The sequence below is a fragment of the Pistacia vera genome, unplaced genomic scaffold, assembly GCF_008641045.1.
Source record: "Pistacia vera cultivar Batoury unplaced genomic scaffold, PisVer_v2 Contig1045, whole genome shotgun sequence".
NCBI lineage: Eukaryota > Viridiplantae > Streptophyta > Magnoliopsida > Sapindales > Anacardiaceae > Pistacia > Pistacia vera.
In genome coordinates, this window is record NW_022195077.1 from 96026 (window position 1) to 103171 (window position 7146).

General features: G+C 37.0%; 1 pseudogene; it reads left to right on the forward strand.

Annotated features, from left to right (window-relative positions):
• The first annotated feature begins 1027 nt into the window (after positions 1 to 1027).
• LOC116127321 lies at positions 1028 to 5315 on the forward strand (annotated as a pseudogene).
• The last annotated feature ends 1831 nt before the right edge of the window (positions 5316 to 7146 follow it).

Genomic DNA, 7146 nt, shown 5'->3' on the forward strand with positions numbered 1-7146 from the left:
CATAAATCTGCATTAACTAGAGAATTCTGATTGACCCTGTCGAAATCGGAATGGATGTGTGTATGATTTAATAAAAATCAGTAATTAAATAATTAAAGAGAAAATATGAGCGATGACAAGAGGCAATTTTTAAAGTGGTTCGGCAAGTCTGAATCTTGAGCCTTCGTCCATTGTTTCTCTTATTAAATAAGAATTATGAATGATGAATCTTTTTTTAAAATAATTGCCCAGCCCCCTGAAAACAAGTTATGATGGATTTATATAGCACTAATTTACATAATAGAGTTGAGATGAGATTCAAATACGTAGAATTATGAAGTTGCATAATCTCCTGCTACCTTAGTTGGAGTCTAAATCAATCTGAATATCTTCCTTCTAAATTGAGTCAATCTAAATATTTTCTCTCATAATAGAGAATTATCCTCTTTGGATTTCCCTCACAACAAATATAGTAACAAAAAATAATTGCTTGGTTAGCATCGAAATATTAGTTTGCAAGTACTTCGTTATTACATTTATTTAAATTAATAATTATTAGATATTGTTAAAAATTAAGTCAAAAAATAAATAAATTACCATATTATAACCTTATATACGTAAATATCATATCAAGCATGCATATTTCACATTTCACTTCTTGACAAAGATGTACGTGGAGATATTTGAGTCAACTCGGAGCCAACAAGGACAAGCCCCTCCTCATCATAACAACTAAGCAGAGGTCCAGTCGTCGGCTACAGCTGTGCGATTTGCGATCGGTGAAGTCTATTCAGAAATCTTCCACACGGAAAGGAAGTTGGGCCAATCTTAATTTTGCTTAAATCTTGTTATTTTCAATTTTAATCGTTTTTATGGGATGGCCGAGTCCGCATTCCCAACACGCAGTTCGGGTCAGTCCTCTTGGGTTTTAGCAGGACTCGGTCAATTTGGCATTGCTAGAAGAAAAAAAGAGCAAGAGGCCAAGAACATGTCTGCTCGTAACATTCAGATTTAAAACGAATCTCCCATAACATCTTTATAGACTCAACTAGTCTACCGAACCATGCATATCTTCTTTCGTTTTTCGTAGAATTTAAGTTCATTATAACATTGTTTCGTGAGAATGGCCGGAAAAGGAAAGGGAACGGTGATCGGTGTCGATCTAGGAACAACTTACTCATGTGTGGCCGTGTGGAAAAACGACAGAGTGGAGGTCATATCCAATGATCAAGGGAACAGAACGACACCGTCTTACATAGCGTTCACAGAAACAGGGCGTCTGATTGGTGACGCTGCTAAGAACCAAGCCGCTAGGAACCCAATTAACACCATTTTTGGTAAGCATTCTTTACCATTAATGAATCTACTGGTAGTGTTATTTTTTCTTTAATTACAGATAGTACATGTTTGGTTTTATTTTGTTGACCTTATGTGGCGTTTGGTTGGGGGTTATATGAGATTACTAGGGTTAAATCATCTTATATTATTTGATTATCACGTTTAATTGTCAAGTAATATAAAATTTCGGTAATCTTCCAATACCAATTGTAGTTACTGTTGATAATATTAGAGGTAATCTAATAATCTCTATTTTTTTAGGTATTGTAAGATTACTAAGGTAATCTTATTTTTGTTAAAATTTTATCTATTATTAATAAAATTTTAGGATAATAATACCCTTATTTTTAAATTAATTTACATGAATTGACTTTTACTATTTCACCCCAATTAATTAACTTTTTGGACAAAATTACCCTTGAAGTCAAAACAAATTGCAGCCCACCCAAGCCACCACCCCCACCCACTTGTCGTCGCCTGTCGCCAACCAAACTACCGTCGGCTGCCATTGGAAGTTGCTGAAAGTCACCTAGAGTCGTCGTGAGTAACCCACCATAACTGGGAGGCTCTGATATGGTCGTTTCCGGCCATATTGATGGTTCAAAAGGCCATATCGAAGTAGATCTGACCATTAACAACCAGATCTGTTCTAATATGGCCTTTTTGGCCATCAATATGGCTAGAAATTGCCATATCAGAGCCTCTCGGTTACAGTGGGCTACTCACAGCAACTCTATGTGACTTTCGACGATTTCCCACAGCGGCTGACGATGGCGGGCAGTGGCCCAGGGTGGTGGGAGTGATTTTGTTATAAATTAAAGTTTTATATAAGCAGGGGTGTTTTAGCTATATCTTACATGTTGGGGGTTAAAAGAAATTATTCAAAAATTAATAATAAAAATAATATTATATTAATATTTAAAAAAAAGGCAATTTAGTAATTTATGTAACATACCCACCAATTTATTACTCTCAACCAAACATATTAATATAACATACCCACCAATTTATTCTAATTAACCAAACACATTTTTCTAAAGATCCTTAGTAATCTTCAAGGTAATCTAATAATTCAGTAATCTAATATTCCCAGTAATTCAACATTCCCTGAATCAAATACACCCTATAGGTTATTTTCTTTAATGAAAAATTCGTAATGTATAGTATATATAATTGTAGCGAACAAATTTTTTTACTTGTTTTTTGCTATCAATGTATTATTGTGTTTAGATTTATGCTTTTGTATTTTTATATATATTCATAGAAAGTAAAAATTTCTAAACTGTAATATATATGAGGATTAATTCTAATTAATGAAACTTTTTTACCTTTTCTGTTTAACTAATAAGATCTATGTTACTATATTGTTTATATTATATTAGTCGGAAGTGCAAAATTTTCTGGGTTTGATTAAGTACATTATGATATTATACTTTATATACATATTTTTTTTTATTATATAGTTTTCTTAAATAATTTTTAAGTTATTATGGTTCATTAAACATAAACTCCTATAATTAAGTCCTATCAATGTAAGATAGTAAAAAAAACGCAAAACTTTTCTCAACACTTGCTTCAAATAAATTCCTAAAAAATTAATCTATTAATTTATTTATTATCAAATATAGACCTTACATGTGTACTATTTGTTTTGTAGAGCTGTTTTCATTAATTGAATACTGTTTATTATATTAGATGCCAAGAGGTTGATTGGTAGGAGATACAGTGACGCTTCAGTTCAGAGTGATATCAAGCTCTGGCCATTAAAAGTCATCCCCAGGACTGGAGACAAGCCCATGGTTTGTGCTAACTACAATGGTGAAAAGAAGCTGTTTTCTGCTGAGGAGATATCTTCTATGGTTCTCATTAAGATGCGTGAGATTGCTGAGGCTTACCTTGACTCAACTGTTAAGAACGCAGTCGTCACTGTCCCAGCTTACTTCAATGACTCTCAGCGTCAAGCTACAAAGGATGCCGGTGTTATTGCTGGACTTAATGTTATGCGTATTATCAATGAACCCACTGCTGCAGCCATTGCTTATGGTCTTGACAAGAAGGCCACCAGCGTTGGTGAGAAGAATGTGTTGATCTTTGATCTGGGTGGTGGGACTTTTGATGTGTCTTTGCTTACCATTGAAGAGGGTATCTTTGAAGTCAAGGCCACTGCTGGAGACACTCATCTTGGTGGTGAGGATTTTGATAACAGAATGGTTAATCACTTCGTTCAGGAGTTCAAGAGAAAGAACCAGATGGATATTAGTGGAGACCCCAGGGCTCTTAGGAGATTGAGGACAGATTGTGAGAGAGCTAAGAGGACCCTTTCATCTACTGCTCAGGCAACAATTCAGATTGATTCATTGTATGAGGGTACTGATTTCTATTCAACCATTACTCGTGCCAGATTTGAGGAGCTTAACATGGATCTCTTTAGAAAGTGTATGGAGCCCGTTGAGAAGTGTCTGAGAGACGCTAAGATGGACAAGAGCACTGTCCATGATGTTGTGCTTGTTGGTGGTTCAACTAGGATTCCAAAAGTGCAACAGCTTTTGCAAGACTTCTTCGATGGAAAGGAGCTTTGCAAGAATATTAATCCGGATGAGGCTGTTGCATATGGTGCTGCTGTTCAGGCTGCCATCTTGAGTGGAAAGGGCAACGAGAAGGTGCAGGACTTGTTGCTTTTGGATGTTACCCCCCTGTCCCTTGGGTTGGAAACCACAGGAAGTGTCATGACTGTTTTTATCCCAAGAAACACAATGATACCTATAAAGAAGGAACGAGTATTTTCTACCACCTCAGACAACCAACCTTCTGTCTTGATTCAAATCTATGAGGGTGAGAGAACAAGAACCAGGGATAACAACTTGTTGGGAAAATTTGAGCTCTCTGGCATTCCTCCAGCCCCGAGGGGTGTTCCTCAGATCACTGTTTGCTTTGATATTGATGCAAATGGTATCTTAAATGTCTTAGCTGAGGACAAGACAACCGGCCAGAAGAACAAGATCACAATCACCAATGACAAGGGTAGGTTGTCTGCGGACCAAATAGAGAAGATGGTTCAGGAGGCTTCAAATTACAAGGCAGAAGATGAAGAGCACAAGAAGAAAGTTGAGGCCAAGAATGCCTTGGAGAATTATGCTTTCAACCTGAGGAACAGTCTCTGGGATGAGAAGATTGATTACAAGCTTGACGCAGCTGATAAGAAGAAACTTGAGGATGCCATCGTAGAAGCCATTCAACTGTATGGCAATGAGCTTGCCGAGGTAGATGAGTTCGAGGATAAGATGTAGGAGTTGGAGAGCATCTGCATTCCAATTATTGCTAAGATGTATCAAGGTGCTGAAGCTGACATGGGTGATGCCACAGCTGACAATAAGAAAATTGAGTGTGCCATCGACGAATTCATTCAATGGCTAGATGGTAATCAGGGTCGTCATAACGCAAATGCGTTGAAGTATAAGTTGAAGTCGGTGATAAGCATCTGCAATCCAAATTCTGCTAAGATGTCTGGAACTTACATGGGAGGAGGCATGGATTATAACGTTCCACCAGGCAGTGGAAGGGGTGCATGGGCAGGTGCAGGGGCAGGCAGTGGCAGTGGTGGATGGGCAGGCCGTGGAAGTGGTGCATGGGCAGGCAGTGGAAGTTGTTTAAGGCCCGAGACGGGCGGCAACTTTGGTAAGGCAATGCGTCTGTTATGGCTTGGCGTCCGTGTCTGTTCGAAAGGTGCCGATTTTCTTTCAGGCAACCCCGGAGGTGTCCTCGATTGGCTCACAGACTAATATTGGTATGTTTTAGCTGTCAATCCTCCACTTGGTGTGTTGTGTGCTACCTTTATGGCTGCATGCATTGTAGCACCGGAAGTCGAAAGTACTGGAATTGGAAGTTTTCTGTATGTTTCCTTTATATTAATATGAAATTTTTATTTACGGTATCGTTTAACTTTGTAAGAAACTGCTGATATTAAATATTTATTTGAGATTATTGTGGCTTTAAATCAATTGTGAAAATAATCAAGCTTTCAAAATAATTTAAAAGTGTCTGGTAAATACTATTTTCATGATAGATGTAATTCTCAAAATCTATAATTATAATTATGTGTTTGATGTATTAAATTTTAAAATTATTGTTAGATGTACTATAGTTACCAAAAAAGAGATTTTATTTTTTAAAATAGTTTTAAAATTCTAAATTTTTATTTTGATAAGAATTTAATAAATATTTAAAAATGTAATAAAAAAATTTATATTAGATAAATTATTAATTAATTAATAATTAAAAAAATTGGATACTATTTATATTAAACAATTTATTCTAGACTACTAGTAGAAGAAGTTTTTTTTTCTTTTTCACTTCTGAGGAAAAAAAATAAAAACCATTCTAGTTTCTAGTTTCCAACATATTAAGGAAAGAAAACTGAACTTCAACACCAATAATCTAAAATGATGTCAGCTTTATCTTTCTAAACTTTCATAATTTATGTATCTTTATATTCTCTATGCATTAACTACTTCAGAAAAAAAGAAATTTCCTTTTCTATTTTATTATACAATTTCCAAAAACCCTTCAAAAATTATAAACCAAGAGTAATGTGCATGTTTCTTTTCATCTTGCTCATGATAAACCACATTTCTTACTTTCTCCATGCTAGTAATATGTATTGAATATAAGTTTTGAGAGTGCCCTTGATGGGGAGCGAGAGTACTCCTCACCACCGCTCTTAATTTTTTGTGTTTTAGTACATGATACAGATTGCTAAACACATCATGAATTTTAGAGTAAACGACATATTCCCACCCAAGATTTGACGAAATCCCAGGTGAGTACCACAGGTTCCATTTATTCCAGATTCTCACCCTTAAAGTAACAGTGTTATGAACTTTTAGGGTTTAGAGCGTGCAATTACCATAATGCCCCTAACCCTAAATTAATAAATTATGTTTTAACCCCTAATTTATTAGAATTATAAAACTTACCATTTTATTTTCAAATTATATCAAAAACACCCCCGATCATTACACACCCTCATCGGAAACAGCCCGATCTGGGCTGTTTCCGACGACGTCGAACGTCCTGGTCACTCCATCACCTTCCCCGTATTCCATCGTCCAAAACCCCTCTCATTCCCGACTCATTTGCCCCTCCAATCGCCGGCACCGTTAGACTTAGGGTTTTGATGTTCTTCACCGGATTCCGGTCGATTCCGGCGGTGAAAATCCAATTGGACACCACCAATGAAACCACCGTATCCAGATCTATAAAATCCCCATGTCCCCAGCTGCCGTCTCGTCGTCATTCGCCGGCCGAGAGTTCGTGTTCTTCGGCCGTTTTTCGATGAAGCGGTGGACGGCAAACGGTGAGCTGCCATGGCTGGAAACGTTAGGGGTTTTGTAGGCGAGGATTGGAGGAGTCAAATGGTGGTGACAAGGGTGATTTTGGGTGAAAAAATCGCCGGAAAAAGAGCGAAAAAGTTTACCGGCGGTGGTCTGCTAACGTGCGCCGGAGGACTGTTACAGGCGATGGTCTGCTAACGTGCGCCGCCCATGTAAAATGACCAATTTACCCCTTTACCGTTATATCAAACGTTTTTCCGTCACTTTAAGGGTGGGAATCTGGAATAAATTGAACCTGTGGTACTCACTTGAGATTTCGTCAAACCTTGGGTGGCAATATGTCGTTTACTCTAAAAATTAAAAAAAGAAAAAGGGTAAGGAAGGCACAGGTAATTGATGAGGATGAGAATTGACAAAGCATGTGAAGCCAAAAGATTTTGCTTTAACATTATTATCAGACAAAGCATGTGATACTTTTAAATGTTTCTGATATTTCTTC